The sequence below is a fragment of the Panthera tigris genome, chromosome C1 (assembly GCF_018350195.1).
Source record: "Panthera tigris isolate Pti1 chromosome C1, P.tigris_Pti1_mat1.1, whole genome shotgun sequence".
NCBI classification, from domain to species: Eukaryota; Metazoa; Chordata; class Mammalia; order Carnivora; family Felidae; genus Panthera; species Panthera tigris.
Genome location: NC_056667.1, coordinates 92,220,442 through 92,228,214, shown reverse-complemented (window position 1 = coordinate 92,228,214; position 7,773 = coordinate 92,220,442). Strand labels below are relative to the sequence as shown.

Sequence of the window (7,773 nt, the reverse complement as noted above, 5' to 3'; positions counted from 1 at the left end):
CCCTTATTAACTTTAATCACCTCTTTAAAGGCCCCATCTCCCATATTGTCAGATGGGGGTGGGGGGTAGGGCTTCAACGTAATGAATTTTAAGGGGTTACAATTCAGTCTATAGCAGTGCCATTAATCTTACTATTTTGCTAGTGACCCTGGCATTTGTTTAGTTTTGTGTGTGTGTTTTTTGTTGTTGTGGGTTTTTTTTAAGAGTCCAGTGAGGCATTTTATTTGCATGAATGTATTACATCCCTAGAGGAAAAAAAAAATCCCAGGATTTTCCCTCCTGTGTATTTTCATCTTGCTTCTTCATGGTCCATGCTACCAGCTGAGGTTGTCAGTACAATGAAACCAAACTGGCAGGACAGAAGCAGATTATTCTGCCATTTTTCTAGATCTTTGCATTGTACATCAAACCTGGGGCTGATCACTTCACACTTGTTTAACCTGCCCATGAGGTTCACAACAGTTTTTCCCAGTTCTGTGATCATCGATGATTTCAAATTTGTCGGTGTAACCATGCTTCATCATCCACAGTTACAAATCGGATGATGACTTTGGAGCATGGCCTAATAAGAACCTGGCATTTGCCTGTCTTTTCAGCATTGTTAATGCTCTTCAGAGCATCCATATCAACATTCATGTGCACCATTATGGTAGCACGGAAAAATGGAGTTAAGTTTTTTGTGGGACATTGTATTGTAGGTTGCAAATGATAGAACTTGACTCAAAAATAACATAAGCAAAAGAGGAATTTATTGTTTTTATCCAGCTGAAACAAGGGAAAGTAAGGATGGTAGTGACTCCCCAGGGTTGACTAGGTCTAAGAACTTGAGAATCAAGACTGTCCATCTTTGTCCTAATTTTGATTTTACTCTCTCAGAAACCTCAGTGTGTGAAGAGAATATAATAGCAGTTCTAAGGTTTCTAGTCATAAAACTGATGGAGGGTACTACTTCACTTACCAATACAGAAACTCCCCAGAAGTGATCAGGGTGGGAGGTAGGAGCTGGATAGTATTAGGAAGAAAGGGAAAGAGAGGCTGGGCAGACAAAAATAGCAGATGTGTGCTGACTTGATTCACAAGCTTACTTATTTGAATTCTAATAACAAGACATCATGGCTCTCTTCTAATATCTAGAGCTGCACTGTGTAATATTGCAGCCACTAGCCACATGGGACTAGTTATTTATTTATTTTTTTAATGTTTATTTTTGAGACAGAGAGAGACAGAGCATGAATGGGGGAGTGTCAGAGAGAGAGGGAGACACAGAATTCGAAGTGGGCTCCAGGCTCTGAGCTGTCAGCACAGAGCCCGATGCGGGGCTCGAACTCACAGACTGTGAGATCATGACCTGAGCAGAAGTCAGAAGCTCAACCGACTGAGCCACCCAGGAGCCCCAACATGGGACTATTTAAATTTAATTAATTCAAATTAAATAAAATTAAAACTTCAGTTCCTCATTTGAAGTGCTCATCAGTCCCATGGCCAGTAGCTACTGCATTGAACAGTGGAGATGCAGGACATTTCCATCATCACAGAAAATTGTTTTGGACAGGGCTGATCTGTAATATTCAGGTGCTCTTTCCTAAGCTAATTCACTTAAAAAAAACTTACTATGAAAAATCTCAAGTATACATAATAATAGAATAGTATGAGCCCCATCTTCAACAATTAACTAATCTTTTGCCAATTTTAATGTCTTATCTATACCCCCACCTTTTGGGGGTAAAGGGACAGTTTTTTAAACCAAATCCCAGCTTTCATTGTATCATTTCATCTATACATATTTCACTATGTCATCTCTAGCAAAAAGTTTTAAAAGGTAACCCAGATACTATTATCATACTGTAACAAAAGTTAATTCCTCAATACTCCGTTTAATACCCAATCCCTGTTTAAATCTCCTAGTTTGTCTCAAAATATCTTTTTGAGTTTTTATATTTCTTTTCTATTGTTTCTATAACAAATTACTGTAAATTTAGTAACTTCAAACAATATAAATTCATTATCTTACCAAGTCTTTAGGTCAGAAGTCTGACATGGGCATCCCTGGGGCTAACATCAAGGTACTACATTCCTTTCTGGATATTCTAGGAGAGAATCTGTTTACTTGCCTTTTCCAGCATCTATAGCCTGCATTCTTTGGTTCTTAGTCCCCTTCTGCCTTCCAAATTAGCAATGTTTCATCTTTTTGACTTTCCTTCCATAGTCGTATCTCCCTCTGACCCCCACTGGGAAAGGTTCTCTGCTTCTAAGGACCCAAGTGATTATAACCCAGAATAACCTCCCCATTTAAAAATCTTTAACATAATCACACTAGCAAAGTCTCTGACCATGAAAAGTAACATATTCACAGGTTCTGAGGATTAAGATGTGGATGTCTTTGGGAGGGGCTATTATTCTGCCTCCCACTGTTTGTCTGCAGCGGAATATTTTTTTAAAGTAGGCTCCATGCCCAATGTGGGGCTCAAACTCACAACCCTGAGGTCAAGAGTTGCATGCTGTACTGACTGAGCCAGCCAGGCACCCCATGCAGTAGAATCTAAACAAGGTGTCCCCCATTGCATTTGGTTGCCCATTGATTGCATTGGGTAAAGTCTAAATCTCTGTTAATCTCTAATAGCTCTTCCCCCCACCCCACACTTTGTTTAATGAGGCTCTCTCTTTAAATAAATTATAACTTTTTTTTTTAACAAGCATGTTTATTTGCTGTTCAAGCAGAATATCTAATATAATCTGTGATTCGCTTGAAATGGGCTTTACTGTATTTAAACTGATTTTCTTAAGTAAAAGCTATAATATTAATACTAAGGGTAGAAATTTTTAAGTGGAGGCCATAGCTCACTTGACTTCACATCAGTGGAGAGAGGTGGTATCTGGAGAGTCTGTTGGCCACTTCCCAAGAGGCCTCTAGAGGTTGCATTACTTGGGTGAATATGTGGTCCAAAGTTTGATTTGCATCACTGCAGGCTTGGAAACTGATTTTGTTAGCAAATGGAAAGCACATCCATCTCTCAGGGTGGACTCACAGAAACCAAGCTAGTAAGACCAATGTATGAACATGGATGCCAATTTACAGACGTAGATAAAGTCTGGTATAGGTTTGACCAGCCAATTTTTCCTTTCCCTAGGCAGACAATGTGGGAAATCAAAACATAAATATGAAGGTGAATTAGATGAATGCATTGCCTAGAGCACCAAATAAGAGGATAAAATTAATACAGAATCAGGAAGAATGGCTCCCCAGGGCCCAAAGCAATGCACTGGGGTATGTTTCCTGAGGAGCATCCTTTAAGATTCCTTTGTCACTGGTACTGGAAAGTTGGTTTGAGTTTTCATTTCCAGTGACAGGAGGCATCCAAGCATTGTCTGTCTGTGGCTTTCAGGTGACTTTGTGTATTTCTACTCTAATTTATTCACATGTTGAGCTCAGAGGTAATTCAAAGAGGGGAATTTTACTTTCAATATCTTCAGGGAAGCTTCGTAGTTGTTCCCAAGAGCTGACAACACTAAACATTGTGCCTGAAAATCAGGAACTTTTCAAGAACTCTGCCTGTATCCCAGAACATTCCTAATCTCTAGGCCTGATTTTTCTGAGGGCCCTATGTTTACCTTCTATTTTTTTTAATGTTTATTTATTTTTGAGAGGGGGAGGGGGCAGAGAAAGAGACACAGAATCCAAAGCAGGTTCCAGGCTCTGAACTGTCAGCACAGAGTCCCAACGAGGGGCTCGAACTCACAAACTACAAGATCAGGACCTGAGCTGAAGTTGGATGCTTAACTGACTGAGCCACCCAGGCACCCCCCTATGTTTACCTTCTTAGCACAGACTGAGAGGTGGATGACCAGTGAGCAAGGTATTAAATGTGTTGTTACAGGTTGCTGCTTTTCCTGGATCCTGGTAAATGACTACATGAGCTAGATTGTTATGATTGGGAAATGCTAGGATAAAATAGGCAGAGAGGGAAAGGTTAGGACCTGAGGTCCCTGGGTGGGGGAAAAACACATATTTTGGAACAATGCTGGGAGCATTTGACCACAGCAAACCCCCTCGGGCTTAACGTTCCTCTTAAGAACTTAACACACCACCTACTCTCCCTCAGGTTCCCATCAGGAATTTGACTATCAAAATACCTAACTAACAAAAGTAAACCATAAAACTTGTGTTACATGAGGGACAGTATGACCATAGTCTGACTCCTCACACAATGGAGTCGAGCCAATCAGGAATGGACAAGCCAGGACCTAGAGTTATCTAGCCAGTAAGGGTAGAACCTGAAAAGGAACAAGGGAGAAGGGAAGGGAGGGCTGACCAGAATCTTATAAAACAAAGACCCTTGCCTATTGTTGCAGAAATTCACTTTCAAAATGTCCCTTCTCTGCAAAAGAGCTTTCATACTATTCTTCCTTTCTAATCTTTAATAAACTTAAAAAAGATTTTTTAATGTTTATTCATTTTTGAGAGACAGAAACAGAGCACAAGCCAGGGTAGGCCAGAGAGAGAGAGGGGACATAGAGTCCAAAGCAGGCGCCAGACTGAATTGCCAGCACGGAGCCTGATGTGGGGCTCAAATTCACAAACTGTGAGATCGAGATTGTGACCTGAGCCGAAGTCTGATGCTTAACCAACTGAGTCACCCAGGCATCCCTACTCTATTACACTTTTGCCTGCTGCTCATTTTGTTTTGTGTCCACCCCTTCATTCTTCAAAGCGGTGAGAACGAATCCCAGGTATTGAGGTAAAAAATCCTGGAACATTATGGGATAGGATCACAGAAAATATTTTGATATGTCAGCATGTATTTACTAAGCACCTATAATTTATTTGAGACATAGCACTGATACTATTTTGTTCTATGGTATCTGTATGAGTGGAATTCTAAAGTTATCGAAATAAGGAGAAATTTCTTATGTTACCTGTAGATTGGTAAGTGTTAAGGTTTGAACTTTTGTACAAAATCCCAATTCATGTGTAATTTGTAGCATTGAGACTTCTATGCATATGCTCACTATATTATACTTACACAGAAACCCTGGTAAACTGTGTTGAACTTGGGTGCATTCTTTTAGGATAGGAAGAACAATCACTGAAACAAAGCATTTTGTCATTTGCCTTTGTGTGGCTTTATTTATTTATTTATTTATTTATTTATTTAATTTATGAGCCAGGGAGAGGGGTAAAGGGGGTGAGAAAGGCAGAGAGAGATGAGAGAGAGAGAGAGAGAGATATCTTAAACAGGCTCTGTGTTCAGTGCAGAGCCTGACTCGGGGCCCAATCTTATGACCTTGGGATCATGACCTGAGCCAAGATCAAGAGTTAGACACTCAGGGGTGTCTGGGTGGCTCAGTTGGTTGAGCATTCTGACTTCGGCTCAGGTCATGATCTCACGGTTTGTGAGTTCAAGCCCTGCATCAGGCTCTGTGCTGACAGCTCAGAGCCTGGAGCCTGCTTCAGATTCTGTGTCTCCCTCTCTCTCTGCCCCTCCCCTGATCACACTCTGTCTCTCTCTGTCTCTCTCTTTCAAAAATAAATAAACATTAAAAAGTAATTAAAAAAAAAAAAAGAGTCAGACACTCAACCAACTGAGCCATCCAGGGGCTGTGTGACTATTTCAGATAAATAACTCAAAATTTAGTTGGAAAGGGCCAATTTAGTTACTGACCAAACTCTAAAAGAAATGCTAATATGATACTTAATATTTCTGAAATAGGATTTTTATAAATATTTTGGGGGCACATGACTTACAATAAGACACCTACCTAGACTCATTTTGGTCAATCTCTGTTTTTCTTTGCTCTTTCTAGCAAGTTCTATTAAATAGTCTCAAGATTATTACTAGAAAGTTACTAACCTTACCCTAAAATACCCATCCAAAATTATGATGCTTAATGTGATTTATGTATTATTAATATTTTTAATCTGTAGTTTCCCCCATTTTTGACTTTGAAGTATGCCAGTGGTTTCATTAAAATAGGGTGAATTTTTTTCTCAAAACAGAATATTTAAAAATTTTTATTTTTGTTTTCAGTAGAACATCCAATTATTTACTTAACATAAAAAAGCACATCTCTTTTATGTTGAAACAAGAGTGTGTGTGTGTGTGTGTGTGTGCGCGTGTGTGTTGCTAGGTTTAGTCATTGACATATAATTTAAGCTTTTGTTTAGGGGTCTGGAGAGGAGTGCTGGTAGACGCAGGTATTCTACCTACGTAATCTTTGAGACTATTTGAAAGAGAAGCAGTGGTGGTCTCGTTTGTTCTCCCAGAGCCAGGGCACTGCTGGCTATAAATCACACAGCTCTTTGGTGTGTGTATTTATGTATGTGTTCTAATAAGGAGAGTGGAACTTTTAAAACAAGTGCTCATATCCCTGTTGAACTTCCCCTGAACAGCTTGAGGCAAGATTTCCTATTTTAGGCTTGTGCTCAGATTCCTTTCCACTATTTGGGGAAAACCAAAAACTTCTATTTCCCTTTTTAGAAATGAGATTTGAGAATCTTATTAAAAGGGGTACACCTTAGCCTATAGGCATTTAAGTCACAAGCACTATGAATCATTCTGTCAAGTTAGGACCTGCATTTTCAAACGATGCCTAACCTAGTTCCACATCCAGAGTAGGCACTTGATAAATATTTGGTGAATGATTGAGGCAGTACCTCAGAATCCAAGGACAGTCCTTCAACTGAGAAAGCCTTGTCCTTTCTGAACAATTCACTGCTTTGCAGCAACTAGAGTGAAAGACAAGAAGATCTAATCTTAATCAGTGTGGCTGAGTATAGAAGGAAAGGTGATACCTTAGGCTAACAGCTATTAAGGTTGTAGTGTAAAACTTGATGATGTTACATTAGGAAGTGAATATACAGTCAATGCATTTATTACTGAACAAGATGTGCCAGATGTCATATTTCAGTGCCTGATTTCTCCCTTTTCCCCACCCCCTTTTTCTGGAAATACGGTTGTGCGTTTGCTTCTAACAATTCTGAGGACTTGTTCAAAATTTAGACACAGGTAACACTGCCACAGGATATGGGGGATATAAACATGAATAAGACCTTATTCCCTCTACCTTTTCAGGATAAGTCCATTTTTTTTCACACTAAAATATCCAGTTGATACACTGAAGTAGAGTGCAAAAAGAAGGGTTTAAGAATCATATTGGTTGAAATCTTAGCTCCCCTACAGATCAGCTATTTGCCCTTGGGCAAATTATCCCTTAACGTCTAAAATGGGAATAGTTAACAGGCATCTTAAGGGAGATTGTGAAGCTTAAATGAGAGCATAAGTAAAGTACTTTATTTTATGAATGCCCAAACCAATCTAGTACCAGATCACGTTCTTCCTTTTATGTAGCACTCTGCCTCTAATAGGTGGTCAAATGTTTGTCAGGCTCCCTGATTAGTAACTCTTTCTAGAAATGATGTGAGAAACAAAGGCAAGCTGAGGGCAAAGCACAAGCTAACAGCTACCCCCCACCCCCCAAGGTGGGATATGTGTGACATTCCTCAAGCACTCTTGGCTGCCCAAGAACAAAGGAAAGGGAGAAAAAAGTGGTTAACTGATAAAGATCACAGTGATGCCTCTATCATGAGCCTCTATCAGCTTGCAATGGTCTTTTTTTTTTTTTTAAGTTTATTTATTTTGAGAGAGTGAGAGAGCACAAGCAGGGGAGGGGCAAATGGAGAGAGAGAGAGAGGGAGAGAGAGAGAGAGAGAGAGAAGATCCCAAACGCTCTGTGCTGAGCCGATGAGAGACTTCATCTCATGAACCCGTGAGATCA

The 7,773-nt window shown here is 39.8% G+C and overlaps 1 pseudogene; it reads right to left on the bottom strand.

The window, feature by feature from the left end:
• Positions 1 to 220: 220 nt before the first annotated feature.
• On the bottom strand, positions 221 to 645 carry LOC107179085 (annotated as a pseudogene).
• Between the last annotated feature and the right edge of the window lie 7,128 nt (positions 646 to 7,773).